The 16,685-nt window shown below is 46.8% G+C and overlaps 2 protein-coding genes across 2 annotated transcripts in view; both read right to left on the bottom strand.

The window, feature by feature from the left end:
* Positions 1-16,685, bottom strand: part of LOC119963598 (tenascin-X-like) — a 621,159-nt gene that overhangs the window by 329,348 nt on the left and 275,126 nt on the right. The gene's annotated exons all lie outside the window — the stretch shown is intronic.
* Positions 9,275-16,685, bottom strand: part of LOC119963791 (collagen alpha-1(XII) chain-like) — a 28,144-nt gene continuing 20,733 nt past the window's right edge. Inside the window, exon 5 of the mRNA XM_038793077.1 lies at positions 9,275-9,355. The gene's annotated coding sequence lies outside the window, so the exon portion shown is untranslated. The remainder of the gene's footprint in view (positions 9,356-16,685) is intronic.

Below are 16,685 nucleotides of genomic sequence, written 5' to 3'. Positions count from 1 at the left end.
ATTTGCATTTTCCCTAGCCATCTCTTTTAGCACTCTGGGATGCATTCCATCAGTGCCAGGAGACCTGTCCACCTTTAGCCCCATGAGCTTCCCACCACTATCTCCTTCGTGATAACAATCATCACAAGGTCTTCACCTGTCAGAGCCTCGTTTCTATCAGTCACTGGCATGTTGTGTCTTCCACTGTGAAGACAGACCCAAATAACCTGTTCAATTCCTCAGCCATTTCCTCAACTCCCATTATTAAATCACCCTTCTCATCCTCTACAGGAAAATATTTACCTGAAAAGTCCCTTGTTGCCACATTCCTGCACGTGTTCACTCTCACAATCGATCTTACTCCTATTTATAGCTTTAGTAGTAGCTTTCTGTTGCCCCCTAAAGATTTCCCAGTCCTCTAGTCTCCCACTAATCTTTGCCACTTTGGATGCTTTTTCCTTCAATTTGATACTCTCCCTTATTTCCATAGATATCCATGGTCGATTTTTCCCTCTTTCCTCTGTCCTTCCTTTTTGTTGGTATCAACAGTGAAAAATCGCTTGGAAGGTTCTCCACTGTTCCTAAACTGCCACATCATAAAGTCTTTGCTCTCAGTCTACCTTAGCTAGCTCTTCTCTCATCTCATTGTAATCTGCTTTGTTTGAGCACAAAACACTACTGTTTGATTTCACCTTCTCACCCTCCATCTGTATTTTAAATTGCACCATACTGTTATCACTCCTTGCGAGAGGATCCCTAAATATGAGATCATTAGTCAATCCTGTCTCATGATACAGGACCAGAACTAGGACTGCTTGTTCACTTGTAGGTTCTATTACATAATGTTCTAGGAATCTATCATGGATACATTCTGTAAACTCTTCCTCCAGGATGCCTTGACCGACCTCGTTAAACCAATCGACAGGTAGATTAAAATCCCCCTTGACAACGACTGCACCATTTCTACATGCATCAGTTGTTTCTTTGTTTATTGACTGCCCCACCATTTTGTTACTCTTTTGTGGTCTGTAGACTACTCCTATCAGTGACTTTTTCACCTTACTATTCCAAATTTCCACCCAAATGGATTCATGGGTTGACCCTGTAATCCGCATTCAATTTTTTTCTACCAAAATGAATCACCTCGCACTTATCAGGGTTAAACTCCATCTGCCATTTTTCGGCCCAGCTCTGCATCCTATCAATGTCTCTTTGCAGCCTACAACAGCCCTGCAACTCATCCACGACTCTACCAATCATCGTGTCATCAGCAAATTTACTGACCCAGCCTTCAGCCCCCTCCTCCAAGTCATTGATAAAAATCACAAATGAAATTAAATGAAATGAAAATGAAATGAAAATCGCTTATTGCCACATGTAGGCTTCAAATAAAGTTACTGTGAAAAGCCCCTAGTCGCCACAATCCGGCGCCTGTTCGGGGACGCTGGTACGGCAAAAAGCAAAGGACCCAGCACAGAACCCTGTGTTACACCGCTGGTAGCTGGTCTCCAGTCTGAAAATTTTCCATCCATCACCACCCTCTGTCTTCTCAGTGCTGCAGTCCCAGTGCTAGCCACTGTGCCACATGCCGTCCCTTTCACCTTCAGCAAAACGGTATGGGCCAATATTGTTTCAAGTTCTCTAAAAACAAACATCACTAGTTTAACTGAAATGATTATCAATCTGCTGATGTCATCCAGTTAAGATACTTGAGACTGTTAAAATATGTTAGATAAATACAAATATGATTGTTATTTCCCTTTGTATAGACAAGTTACGCCCAGGTAGTGGGGAAATGGGGTGAGGCCAATCATTTTTCTATGAGGAATAGATAAGGGGTTGGTGAAGCGGGTCCATAAATAAAAGAGGAGGCAAGTTGAAGGAGGCATAGATTAATCAGGGGTTGGGTTATCAATGCTGCTTCACAGCGCCAGAAAACTGGGTTCAATTCCTGCCTCGGTAGGTTGTCTGTGTGGCGCTTGTACGTTCTCTCCGTGTCTTTGTGGGTTTCCTCAGGGTCCTCTGATTTCCTCCCACAGTCCAAAGATGTGCACATTAGGTGGATTGGTCATGCTAAATATTCTCAGATGTGCCGGTTAGGGGGGGTTTCAGGGATTGGGCAGGGGAGTGGGCCTAATTAGGTTCCTCTTTCAGAGGGTCGGTGCAGACACACAAGGCCAAATAGCCTCCTTCTACACTGTCGAAATTCTATGGTTTTGTAGTTTTATCTGGCTGAAGGTGCTGTATGTCCCAGGAATATTGGACACAAGCAGGCTAGCCAATGAAGCCAATAGATACACTTTGCTGCAGCAGAAGCAGAGAATCCAGGGGAACATACTGTTCCCAAACCCCATCCTGAAGGACATTGTGCTCTGCTGCACATCACAATATGCAGCATGTGCTTCCCATGTCACTTTGTCCTCTTTTCAATATTTGAAGATAATTGGTAAGGGGGTAGAATAGACTAATGGAGATTTTTATATACTAAAGACTTACATGTATGCTCGGAGCCTAAGACGTCATCACTTTCCTTCTTGTCTGGGTAGATGGCAGTAAGGGAAACATCATATTTTGTGTCAGGATCCAGGTTATCTAAAACCTGGCTTGTCTCTTTGCCATTTATCATCATCTGGAAGAATAGGCACAAAGTGAAGGTCAAGATACGTTCAGTGCATGAAACCAATTTGTTTTCTGCAAACTGATTCCCTTAATTAAATGGGGATGTTTGAATTTGATATCACTCAGGGTGCCACAAGGACCTTAAAATCCTTTACCAACCCTTGGCTGCAGCCACCTTTCCCAGTGGCATTCCCTCATGGTCATTTGGAGTATTTCTGTAGAATATTAAATTGAAGGAATTAACTAATTTGGACTGTTTTGTTCATTACGCAAATGCTCTTCTTTGATTGGGCAACTGGGCCCAACATCTCAATACTAAAGAGCATATGGTCCGTGCGGAAAGCAGTTTTCTGATCACATTCAAGTACAGTAATGCCATTCAGAAAGAATGTGCTGATGTTTCTGCAGGTTACGGTTCAAAGAGCTCATCCCACCCAATTGAGTTTTGGCCAATCTCCATATTTTCCAGTCCAGCCCGTGACTTTGCATGTCGCTGTTGGGAATGAAAAATACCTGCTGTTTTCAGTGTGATCATGCCCCCACGAGCAGCAAAGAATGCAACTCATTAGCAAGTGTGGAAAGGATTACAAGGATACAATGAAACATCGTTGCTGGAAAGGAGGAACATTTTCATACATATACAGATCTGACTGACAGCGGTTTTGCTTCACACTCGCATGTTGCAAGGCAAATTTAAAAATCAGCTGGAGCTACACAAAAGCAGAAAGTATGGATTTCATCACCTCTTTTTTGTCCCCTCCTGCAGATGGAACCCAGCTGATTCTGTACTGGTCCGCCTCCTCCGATCCATGATCCCAGTCCATCCGGAAACTGTACCCCTTGATGTCCGAGAAGCGTAGGTTTGATGGTGCTGGAATAACCGCTGTGCGAGAAGAATGAGACCTTAAATGTACACATGTAGCAGAAAGGTAACAGAATCTGACAGAGTAGAAATGATGAGGAAAGGGAGGATATCTAAGCAAAGATGTGAGATACTGGCACTGATCACAAACAACATGCATTGATAACAGTGTCTTTAATGCAGTAAAATGTCCTGACTCACTTCAGAACATAGAACAGTACAGGCACTTAGGCACTCCATGTTGCGCCGACCTGTGAAACCACAGTCAAGCCCATCTACACTATTCTCTTATCATCCATGTGTTTATCCAATGACCATTTAAATGCTCTTAATATTGGTGAGTTCACGACTGTTGCAGGAACGGCATTCCACGGCCTTACTACTCTCTGAGTAAAGAACCTACCTCTGCCATCTGTCCTGTATCTATCTCCCTCAATTGAAAACAATCTACCCTCGTTCGAGAAATCACCACCCGAGGAAAAAGGTTCTCACTGTCCAGCGTATCTAATCCTCTGATCATCTTGTATGCCTCAATTAAGTCACATCTGAACCTTCTTCCCTCTAATGAGAACAGCCTCTAGTCCCTCTGCCTTCCCTCATTAGGTCTTCCCTCCATAACAGGCAACATCCTGATGAATCTCCTCTGCACCCTTACTAATGCTTCCATATACTTCCTGTAATGCAGTGGCCAGAATTGCACGCAACACTCCAAATGTGGCCGCACCAGAGTTTTGTACAGCTGCAATTTGACCTCATGGCTCTGAAACTGAATCCATCTGCCAATAAAAGCTAACACACCGTCCGCCTTCTTAACAAACCTATCAACCTGTGTGGCAACTTTCAGGGATCTATGGACATGGACACCGAGATCTCTCTGCTCATCCACACTACCAAGAATCATACCATTAGCTCAGTACTCTGTCTTCCTGTTATTTCTTCCAAAATGAATCACCTCACACTTTTCTGCATTAATCTCTATTTGCCATCTCCCAGCCAGCTCTGCAGCTTATCTATGTCCCTCTGTAACTTGCAACATCCTTCCGCACTGTCCACAACTCCAGCGAGTTGAGTGCCATCTGCAGATTTACTCACCCATCTCCTATGCCCTCCTCCTCGCCATTTATAAAAATGACAAACAGAAGTGGCCCCAAAACAGTTCTTTGTTGTACACCACTAGTAACAAATGATTTCTCATGTCCCCTCCTGGCTCTTCGTAGCTGTCTCTTTAGGTCCTTCCTCTCTAACTTGTAACTCTCGAGCACCCGAACTGAACCTTCACGTCTCATCTTTACATAAGCCTCCTTCTTCCCCTTGGCAAGTGATTCAACTACTTTAGTAACCCACGATTCCCTCGCTTGACCACTTCCTCCCTGCCTGACAGGCACATAAGGACATAAGAACATAAGAACTAGGAGCAGGAGTAGGCCCCATGGCCCCTCAAGCCTGCCCCACCAGCATGTTTTAATATTTTATCATTTAATTAATAATCCTGTTTGCTCTGATTCCTACCAAAGTGGATAACCTCACATTTGTCAATATTGTTTTCCATCTGCCAAACCCTAGTCCATTCACTTAACCCATCCAAATCCCTTTGCAGACTTCCAGTATCCCCTGCACTTTTTGCTGTACTACTCATCTTAGTGTTGTCTGCAAACTTGGACATGTTGCCCTTTGTCCCCAACTCCAAATCATTGAAGCAAATTGTGAACAATTGCGGGCCCAGCACTGATCCCTGAAACCACTAACTACTGATTGCCAACCAGAGAAGCACCCATTAATCCCCACTCTATGCTTTCTATTAATTAACCAATCCTCTATCCATGCTACTACTGTACCCTTAATGCCATGCATCTTTATCGTATGCTGCAAAGTTTTGTGTGGCACCTTGCCAAAGGTTTTCTTGAAATCCAGACATACCACATCCATTAGCTCCCCATTGTCTACCACTTTGGAAGGTCCTCAAAAATTTACACTCAATTAGTAAGGCACGACCTTGCCCTTTATGAACCCATGCTGCGTCTGCCCAATGAGACAATTTCCATCCAGACGTCTTGCTATTTCTTCTTTGATCATAGACTCCAGCATCTTCCCTACTACCGAAGTTAAGCTAACTGGCCTATAATTACCCGCTCTCTGCCTATCTCCTTTTTTAAACAGTGGTGTCACGTTTGCTAATTTCCAATACGCCGGGACCATCCCAGAGTCTCCTGAATTTTGGTAAATTATCACTAATGCATTTGGATTTTCCCTAGCCATCTCTTTTAGCACTCTGGGATGCATTCGATCAGGGCCAGGAGACCTGTATACCTTTAGCACTATGAGCTTGCCCACCACTATCTGCTTCGTGATAACAATCATCTCAAGGTCCTCACCTGTCATAGCCTCATTTCTGTCAGTCACTGGCATGTTGTGTCTCCCATTGTGAAGACAGACCCAAAAAACCTGTTCAGTTCCTCAGCCATTTCCTCAACTCCCATTATTAAATCACCCTTCTCATCTTCTACAGGAAAAATATTTACCTGAAAAGCCCCTAGTTGCTACATTCCTGCACCTGTTCACTCTCACCATCTATCTTACTCTTATTTATAGCTTTTGTAGTAGCTTACTGTTCCCCCCTAAAGGTTTCCCAGTCCTCTAGTCTCCCACTAATCTTTGCCACTTTGGATGCTTTTTCCTTCAATTTGATACTCTCCCTTATTTCCTTAGATATCCATGGTTGATTTTCCCTCTTTCTACTGTCCTTCCTTTTTGTTGGTATCAACAGTGAAAAATCGCTTGGAAGGTTCTCCACTGTTCCTCAACTGCTTCACCATAAAGTCTTTGCTTCCAGTCTACCTTAGCTAGCTCTTCTCCATTCTCATTGTAATCTGCTTTGTTTGAGCACAAAACACTACTGTTTGATTTCACCTTCTCACCCTCCATCTGTATTTTAAATTGCACCATACTGTGATCACTCCTTGCGAGAGGATCCCTAAATATGAGATCATAAGTCAATCCTGTCTCATGATACAGGACCAGAACGAGGACTGCTTGTTCACTTGTAGGTTCTATTACATAATGTTCTAGGAAACTATCACTGATACATTCTGTAAACTCTTCCTACATGATGCCTTGACCGACCTCGTTAAACCAATCGACAGGTAGAATAAAATCCACCTTGACAACCACTGCACCATTTGAAAAAAAAATGAAAATCGCTTATTGTCACGAGTAGGCTTCAATGAAGTTACAGTGAAAAGCCCCTAGTCGCCACATTCCGGCGCCTGTCCGGGAAGGCTGGTACGGGAATTGAACCGTGCTGCTGGCCTGCTTGGTCTGCTTTAAAAGCCAGCGATTTAGCCGAATGAGCTAAACCAGCCCCTCTGTCTCAACTATTTCTGCATGCATTAGTTATTTCTTTGTTTATTGACTGCCCCACCATATTGCTACTATTTTGTGGTCTGTAGACTACTCCTATCAGTGACTTTTTCACCTTACTATTCCAAATTTCCACCCAAATGGATTCATGGGTTGACCCTGTAATCGGCATTCAATTTTTTTCTACCAAAATGAATCACCTCGCACTTATCAGGGTTAAACTCCATCTGCCATTTTTCGGCCCAGCTCTGTATCCTATCAACGTCTCTTTGCAGCCTACAACAGCCCTGCACCTCATCCACGACTCCACTAATCTTTGTGTCATCAGCAAATTTACTGACCCAGCCTTCAGCCCCCTCCTCCAAGTCATTGATAAAAAGTCACAAATGAAATTAAATGAAATGAAAATCGCTTATTGTCACATGTAGGCTTCAAATAAAGTTACTGTGAAAAGCCCCGTGTCGCCACAATCCGGTGCCTGTTCGGGGCGGCTGGTACGGCAAAAAGCAGAGGACCCAGTACAGAACCCTGTGTTACACCGCTGTTAACTGGTCTCCAGTCTGAAAATTTTCCATCCATCACCACCCTCTGTCTTCTCAGTGCCGCAGTCCCAGTGCTAGCCACTGTGCCGCATGCCACCCCTTTCACCATCAGCAAAACGGGATGGGGCAATATTGTTTCAAGTTCTCTAAAAACAAACATCACTAGTTTAACTGAAATGATTATCAATCTGCTGATGTCATCCAGTTAAGATACTTGAGACTGTTAAAATATGTTAGGTAAATACAAATATGATTGTTATTTCCCTTTGTATAGACAAGTTACGCCCAGGTAGTGGGGAAATGGGGTGAGGCCAATCATTTTTCTATGAGGAATACATAAGGGGTTGGGGAAGCGGGTCCATAAATAAAAGAGGAGGCAAGTTGAAGGAGGCATAAATTAGTCAGGGGTTGGGTTATCACTGCTGCTTCACAGCGCCAGAGAACTGGGTTCAATTCCTGCCTCGGTAGATTGTCTGTGTGGCGCTTGTACGTTCTCTCCGTGTCTTTGTGCGTTTCCTCTGGGTCAACCGATTTCCTCCCATAATCCAAAGATGTGCACATTAGGTGGATTGGTCATGCTAAATATTCCCAGATGTGCCGGTTAGGGGGGGTTTCAGGGATTGGGCAGGGGAGTGGGCCTATTTTGGTTGCTCTTTCAGAGTGTCGGTGCAGACACACAAGGCCAAATAGCCTCCTTCTACACTGTCGGAATTCTATGATTTTATAGTTTTATCTGGCTGAAGGTGCTGTATGGCCCAGGAATATTGGACACAAGCAGGCTAGCCAATGAAGCCAATAGATACACTTTGCTACAGCAGAAGCAGAGAATCATGGGGAACATACTAATCCCACACCCCATCCTGAAGGACATTGTGATCTGCTGCACATCACAATATGTAGCATGTGCTTCCCATGTCACTTTTCAATATTTGAAGATAATTGGTAAGGGGGTAGAAAAAACGAATGGAGATTTTTATATACTAAAGACTTACATGTACGCTCGGAGCCTAAGACGTCAATACTTTCCTTCTTGTCTGGGTAGATGGCAGTAAGGGAAACATCATATTTGGTGTCAGGATCCAGGTTATCTAAAACCTGGCTTGTCTCTTTGCCATTTATAATCATCTGGAAGAATAGGCATAAAGGAAGGTCAAGATACGTTCAGTGCATGAAACCAATTTGTTTTCTGCAAACTGATTCCCTTAATTAAATGGGGATGTTTGAATTTAATATAACTCAGGGGGCTGCAAGGACCTTAAAATCCTTTACCAACCCTTGGCTGCAGCCACCTTTCCTAGTGGATTCACTCGTGGTCATGTGGAGTATTTCTGCAGAATATTAAATTGAAGGAATAAACTAATTTGGACTGTTTTGTTGATTACGCAAATGCTCTTCCTTGAGTGGGCAACTGAGCCTAACATCTCAATACGAAAGAGCATAGGGTACGTGCGGAGAGCAGTTTTCTGATCACCTTCTAGTACAATAATTCCATTCAGAAAGAATGTGCTGATGTTTCTGCAGGTTACGGTTCAAAGAGCCCATCCCACCCTATTGAGTATTGGCCAATCTCCAAATTTTCCAGATCTGCCCGTGTTTTTGCCTGTCCCTGTTGGGAATGCAAAATACCTGCTGTTTTCAGTGTGATCATGCTGCCTCGGCCAACAGAGAATGCAACTCATTAGCAAGTGTGGAAAGGATTACAAGGATACAATGAAACATTGTTCCTGGAAAGGAGGAACATTTTCATACATATACAGATCTGGCTGACAGCGGTTTTGCTTCACACTCGCATGTTGCAAGGCAAATTTAAAAATCAGCTGGAGCTACACAGAAGCGGAGAGTATTCATTTCATCACCTCTTTTTTGTCCCCTCCTGCAGATGGAACCCAGCTGATTCTGTACTGGTCCACATCCTCTGCTCCATGATCCCAGTCAATCCGGAAACCTTTCCTCGTGATGTCCGAGAAGCGTAGGTTTGATGGTGGTGCGACAACCGCTGTGTGAGAAGAATGAGACCTTAAATGTACACATGTAGCAGAAAGGAAACAGAATCTGACAGAAATGATGAGGAAAGGGAGGATATCTGAGCAAAGATTTGAGATACTGGCACTGATCACAAACAACTTGCATTGATAACAGTGCCTTTAATGCAGTAAAATGTCCTGAGTCACTTCAGAACAAAGAACAGAGAACAGTACAGGCACATCGGCCCTCCATGTTGCGCCGACCTGGGAAACCACTGTCAAGCCCATCTACACTATTCTATTATCATCCATGTGTTTATCCAATTACCATTTAAATGCTCTTAATGTTGGCGAGTCCACTACTGTTGCAGGCAGGGCATTCCACGGCCTTACTACTCTTATGAGTAAAGAACCTACCTCTGCCATCTGTCCTGTATCTATCTCCCTCAATTGAAAGCAATCTACCCTCGTTCTAGAAATCACCACCCGAGGAAAAAGATTCTCACTGTCCACCATATCTAATCCTCTGATCATTTTGTATGCCTCAATTAAGTCACGTCTGAACCTTCTTCCCTCTAATGAGAACAGCCTCAAGTCCCTCTGCCTTCCCTCATTAGGTCTTCCCTCCATAACAGGCAACATCCTGATGAATCTCCTCTGCACCCTTACCAATACTTCCATATTCTTCCTGTAATGCAGTGACCAGAATTGCACGCAACACTCCAAATGTGGCCGCACCAGAGTTTTGTACAGCTGCAATTTGACCTCATGGCTCAGAAACTCAATCCATCAGCCAATAAAAGCTAACACACCGTCCGCATTTTTATCAACCCTATCAACCTGGGTGGCAACTTTCAGGGATCTATGTACATGGACAACAAGATCTCTCTGCTCACCCAACCCACCAAGAATCTTACCATTAGCTCAGTACTCTGTCTTCCTGTTCTTCCTTCCAAAATGAATCACCTCACACTTTTCTGCGTTAAACTCTATTTGCCATCTCTCAGCCAGCTCTGCAGCTTATCTATGTCCCTCTGTAACTTGCAACATCCTTCCGCACTGTCCACAACTCCAGCGAGTTGAGTGCCATCTGCAGATTTACTCACCCATCTTCTACGCCCTCCTCCAGGCCATTTATAAAAATGACAAACAGCAGTGGCCCCAAAACATTTCTTTGTGGTACACCACTAGTAACAAAAGATTTCTCATGTCCCCTCCTAGCTCTTTGTAGCTGTCTCTTTAGATCCTTCCTATCTAACTTGTAACTCTCGAGCGCCCTAACTGAACCTTCACGTCTTATCTTCACCTAAGCCTCCTTCTTCCTCTTGACAAGTGATTCAACTACATCAGTAAACCACAATTCCCTCGCTTGACCACTTGCTCCCTGCCTGACAGGCACAAAAGGACATAAGAACTAGAAGCAGGCATAGGCCCCATGGCCCCTCAAGCCTGCTCCACCAGCATGTTTTAATATTTTACCATTTAATTAATAATCCTGTTTGCTCTGATTCCTACCAAAGTGGATAACCTCACATTTGTCAACATTGTATTCCATCTGCCAGAACCTAGTCCATTCACTTAACCCATCCAAATCCCTCTGCAGACTTCCAGTATGCCCTGCACTTATTGCTATACCACTCATCTTAGTGTTGTCTGCAAACGTGGACATGTTGCCCTTCGTCCCCAACTCCAAATCATTGAAGCAAATTGTGAACAATTGCGGGCCCAGCACTGATCCCTGAAACCACTGGCTACTGATTGCCAACCAGAGAAGCACCCATTAATCCCCACTCTATGCTTTCTATTAATTAACCAATCCTCTATTCATGCTACTACTGTACCCTTAATGCCATGCATCTTTATCGTATGCTGCAAAGTTTTGTGTGGCACCTTGCCAAAGGTTTACTTGAAATCCAGACATACCACATCCATTGGCTCCCCATTATCTACCACTTTGGAAGGTCCTCAAAAAATTACACTCGATTAGTAAGGCACGACCTTGCCCTTTATGAACCCATGCTGCGTCTGCCCAATGAGACAATTTCCATCCAGACGTCTCGCTATTTCTTCTTTGATGATAGACTCCAGCATCTTCCCGACTACCGAAGTTAAGCTAACTGGCCTATAATTACCCGCTCTCTGCCTATCTCCTTTTTTAAACAGTGGTGTCACGTTTGCTAATTTCCAATCCGCCGGGACCATCCCAGAGTCTCGTGAATTTTGGTAAATTATCACTAGTGCATTTGTATTTTCCCTAGCCATCTCTTTTAGCACTCTGGGATGCATTCCATCTGGGCCAGGAGACCTATCTACCTTTAGCCCTTTGAGCTTGCCCACCACTATCTCCTTCGTGATAACAATCATCTCAAGGTCCTCACCTGTCATAGCCTCATTTCTATCAGTCACTGGCATGTTGTGTCTTCCACAGTGAAGAGAGACGCAAATGACCTGTTCAGTTCCTCAGCCATTTCCTCAACTCCCATTATTAAATCACCCTTCTCATCCTCTACACGGAAAATATTTACCTGAAAAGCCCCTAGTTGCCACATCCCTGCACCTGTTCACTTTCACAATCTATCTTACTCTTATTTATAGCTTTTGTAGTAGCTTTCTGTTGCTCCCTAAAGATTTCCCAGTCCTCTAGTCTCCCACTAATCTTTGCCACTTTGGATGCTTTTTCCTTCAGTTTGATACTCTCCCTTATTTCCTTCGATATCCATGGTCGATTTTCCCTCTTTCTACTGTCCTTCTTTTTTGTTGGTATCAACAGTGAAAAATCGCTTGGAAGGTTCTCCACTGTTCCTCAACTGATTCACCATAAAGTCTTTGCTCCCAGTCTATCTTTTCTCATCTCATTGTAATCTGCTTTGTTTGAGCACAAAACACTACTGTTTGATTTCACCTTCTCACCCTCCATCTGTATTTTAAATTCCACCATACTGTGATCACTCCTTGCGAGAGTATCCCGAACTATGAGATCATTAGTCAATCCTGTCTCATGATACAGGACCAGAACTAGGAGTGCTTGTTCACTGGTAGGTTCTATCACATAATGTTCTAGGAAACTATCACGGATACATTCTGTAAACTCTTCCTCCAGGCTGCCTTGACCAACCTGGTTAAACCAATCAATATATAGATTAAGGCTTCCGGTTGCGGCTATGACTAGCTAAGCCGCACATTTGGAAGCTCCTGCAACAAAGGTGTTTTTGGGCCAATTGGAGGGCCCCAACGGCGCTGAAAAAACGAATCCCGGTGGGGGAAGGTCCCCTGAGGAGAACTAGACCGATTTTATGGTCGGTACCCGGAGTGGAGCGGCAAGAAAAACGGCAGCAGCTCCCCAAAAAAAGCGGGGGAAGAAAATCAAAATGGCGGCCGGCGGTGCACCGGAGGAGTGGAAGAAATGGGCGGAGGAGCAGCAGGCCGCTCTCCTCCGTTTTTTCACGGAGATGAAGGTGGAACTCTTAGAGTCCATGAACGCGACGGCCACCAGGTTGGTGGGAGCCCAGGCGATCCAAGAGGCGTCGATTAAAGATCTGCAGCAGGAGATGGCCGCGAGGGAGGAGGAGGCCACAGTCATCGGGGCAAAGGTGGAGGTGCACGAGGCACTCCACACGAAGTGGCAGAGCCGCTTCGAGGAGCTGGACACTCGGATGAGGAGGAAAAATTTGAGGATCCTGGGCCTGGAAGAAGGCCTGGAGGGGTCGGATCTCCCGGGATATGTGGCGGAGATGTTGAGCTCCCTGATGGGGGAAGGGGCCGGTCCGGCGCCCCTGGAATTGGAAGAGGCATACCGGGTCATGGCCAGGAGGCCTAGGGCAAACGAGCCCCCGAGGGCGGTGCTGGTGCGGTTCCAGCGGCTAAGTGATCGAGAGAAAGTCCTGAGGTGGGCTAAAAGGGAGAAAAGCAGCAAGTGGCAGAACTCGACGGTAAGGGTGTACCAGGACTGGAGTGCGGAGGTGGCAAAGCGGCGGGCCCGGTACAACCGGACAAAGGCGGTGCTACACGCGAAAAAGATCAAATTTGGAATGTTGCAACCGGCGCGCTTGTGGGTCACCTACAAGGACCAACATCATTATTTCGAGTCCCCAGAGGAGGCCTGGACCTTTGTACAAGAGGAAAAGTTGGACACGAACTAAAACCTGGGAGCACCGGCGGTCGTAGCCGCCGGGGGACTCTTGATTGTGCAAGCGGCCCTTTTCTTTTTCAGGCCAGGTCGGAACTGGGTAACAGTTTCGTGGAGTGTTTGGGGTGTTTTTTCTCGAACGGTTGACTTTTCTGAATATTTTGAAGGTTTCGAGTTGTTGGGTGTTTCTGTATATTTGTACTGTTGAAATCTCTATTGTGGGTCGTTGGCTTCTTATGGGGTGTTTTTTCCCGTTTCCAATTTCCCTTAGTTATTTACCCCTCTTACCCTTTTTCTTTGGGTGCTTGGGGGGGTTTTTTGGTTCTTTTTTTTCTTTTCGGGTTATGGTTATCTGCGGTTATTTATACTGTTTGATGGAGGGTGATTGTTGGGCACGCGGTTAGTTGATAGTTAGTTAATTATTTTGTTATTTAAGTATGTAGTTAAGTATTTATGTATTTAGTTGCCATTGGGTATTTGTATTTATATCGTTAAGTTGGGGAGACGGGACGGGGGGGGAGCGGGTTGATTATGCGGGTCTTTCCCGGGGGTTTTAAGGGGATCTTTCACGGGCGCAGATGGGGTGAACCGGGAGGAGTCGGAATGTGGCAGGAGCAGCCGGGTCAGCGGAGACCAGCTGACTCTCGGGAGTACGATGTGGGGTACATCGCGGCTAGGAGGGGTCCTAGCCGGGGGGGGGGGGGGGGGGGGGGAAGGGGGGGGGGACTGGGGGGGGACACCGGGTTGCTGCTAGAAAGACCAGGGACGAGAAGGGGAGAGCCGGGGGGGGTGGGGGGGGGGGGGGCCATCGCTATGGGAAGCGGGTCAGAAAAGAAGGGATGACCCGGGGCGAGCAAGGGACAAGACATGGCTAATCGACAGGGAGTAGGGACGGGTCGCTCTGCGACCCGATTGATCACGTGGAACGTAAGGGGGCTGAATGGGCCGGTCAAAAGATCAAGGGTCTTCTCACACCTGAAGGGACTGAAGGCTGATGTAGCAATGCTGCAGGAGACTCATTTGAGGGTAGCAGATCAGGTCCGCCTGAGAAGGGGGTGGGTGGGACAGGTGTTCCACTCAGGCTTGGATATCAAGAACCGGGGGGTGGCGATTTTGGTGGGAAAGAGAGTGTCGTTTGTGGCGGCAGAGGTGGTGGCAGACAAGGAGGGCAGGTACGTGATGGTGAGGGGTAGGCTGCAGGGAGAGAGTGTGGTACTGGTAAATGTGTATGCCCCGAACTGGGACGACGCGGGTTTTATGAGGCGCTTGCTGGGCCTCATCCCGGGACTGGAGGCAGGGGGCCTGATCATGGGAGGGGACTTTAATACGGTGTTAGACCCTGGGCTGGATAGATCGAGTTCCAGGACGAATAGGAGGCCGGCAGCGGCAGAGGTGTTAAGGGGGTTCATGGAGCAGATGGGAGGGGTAGACCCATGGAGATTTGGTAGGCCTAGGGCGAGGGAGTATTCTTTTTTCTCCCACGTCCACAGAGTGTACTCTAGGATCGATTTTTTCGTATTGAACAGGGGGCTGATACCGAGAGTGCAGGACACGGAGTACTCGGCCATTGCGATATCGGACCATGCACCACATTGGGTGGACGTGGACATGGGGGAGGCGCGGGACCAACGCCCGTTGTGGCGCCTGGATGTAGGGCTGTTGGCGGACGAAGAGGTGTGCAGAAGGGTGAGAACGGGCATTGAGAACTATCTGGGTACGAATGACACAGGTGAGGTGCAGGTGGGGACGGTCTGGGAGGCCTTGAAAGCAGTGATTAGAGGAGAGCTGATCTCCATAAGGGCACACAGAGAGAGGAAGGAGAGGCAGGAAAGGGAGAGGCTGGTGGGGGAGCTCCTAGAAGTAGATAGGAAATATGCGGCGGCGCCAGAGGAGGGGCTATTAAGGGAGCGGCGTAGCTTGCAGGCCAGGTTCGACCTACTGACCACTAGGAAGGCGGAAATGCAGTGGAGAAGGGCGCAGGGTGCGGCGTATGAGTACGGGGAAAAGGCGAGCAGGATGCTGGCACACCAGCTTCGTAAGCGAGATGCAGCCAGAGAGATTGGGGGAGTGAGAGAGAGGGGTGGGGATGTAGTGCAGAAGGGGCAAGAGGTGAATAGGGTCTTTAGGGACTTCTATAGGGAATTGTATAGGTCTGAACCGCCGAAGAGGAGAGGGGGAATGAAGAACTTTCTCGACAAATTGGGGTTCCCAAAGGTACAGGAGGAGCTGGTGGAAGGGTTGGGGGCGCCGATAGAGCTGCAGGAGCTAATTAAAGGGATAGGCCAGATGCAGGCGGGGAAGGCGCCGGGGCCGGATGGGTTCCCGGTGGAGTTTTACAGGAAATTTGTGGACTTGGTGGGTCCAGTGCTGGTGCGAGCCTTCAATGAGGCGCGCGAGGGGGGGGTTCTGCCTCCAACAATGTCGCAGGCCCTGATCTCCTTGATTTTGAAGCGGGACAAGGACCCGGTCCAGTGCGGGTCCTACAGGCCTATCTCCCTCTTAAATGTAGATGCCAAGCTGTTAGCAAAGGTCCTGGCAACCAGGATAGAGGACTGTGTGCCAGGGGTAGTCCATGAAGACCAGACGGGGTTCGTGAAGGGACGCCAACTTAACACAAATGTTCGGAGATTGTTAAATGTGATTATGATGCCAGCAGTGGAAGGGGAGGCGGAGATAGTGGTAGCGCTGGACGCGGAGAAGGCATTTGACAGGGTGGAGTGGGAATACTTGTGGGAGACGTTGGAAAGGTTTGGGTTTGGGGAGGGATTTATCAAGTGGGTAAAACTGCTCTATTCAGCTCCGATGGCAAGTGTGGTAACAAACGGGAGGAGGTCAGAATATTTTGGGCTCCATCGAGGTACTAGGCAGGGATGTCCCCTATCTCCCTTACTCTTTGCATTAGCGATTGAGCCGTTGGCGATGGCACTGAGGGGTTCAGGGGGGTGGAGAGGACTGACAAGGGGAGGGGAGGAACATCGGGTCTCGCTCTATGCGGATGATTTGTTGTTGTATGTGGCAGACCCGGAGGGGGGAATGCCGGAGGTAATGGGGATACTAGCGGAGTTCGGGGACTTTTCGGGATATAAATTAAATCTGGGGAAAAGTGAGGTCTTTGTAATACACCCGGGAGACCAAGGGGAGGGAATTGGGAGGCTCCCCTTCAAAAGAGCAGTTAAAAGTTTTAGGTATTTGGGGGTGCAGGTGGCAAAGAACTGGGGGACCCTACACAAGTTGAA

Source organism: Scyliorhinus canicula, chromosome 3 (assembly GCF_902713615.1).
Source record: "Scyliorhinus canicula chromosome 3, sScyCan1.1, whole genome shotgun sequence".
Lineage (NCBI taxonomy): Eukaryota > Metazoa > Chordata > Chondrichthyes > Carcharhiniformes > Scyliorhinidae > Scyliorhinus > Scyliorhinus canicula.
This window is presented reverse-complemented; position numbering and strand designations above follow the sequence as displayed.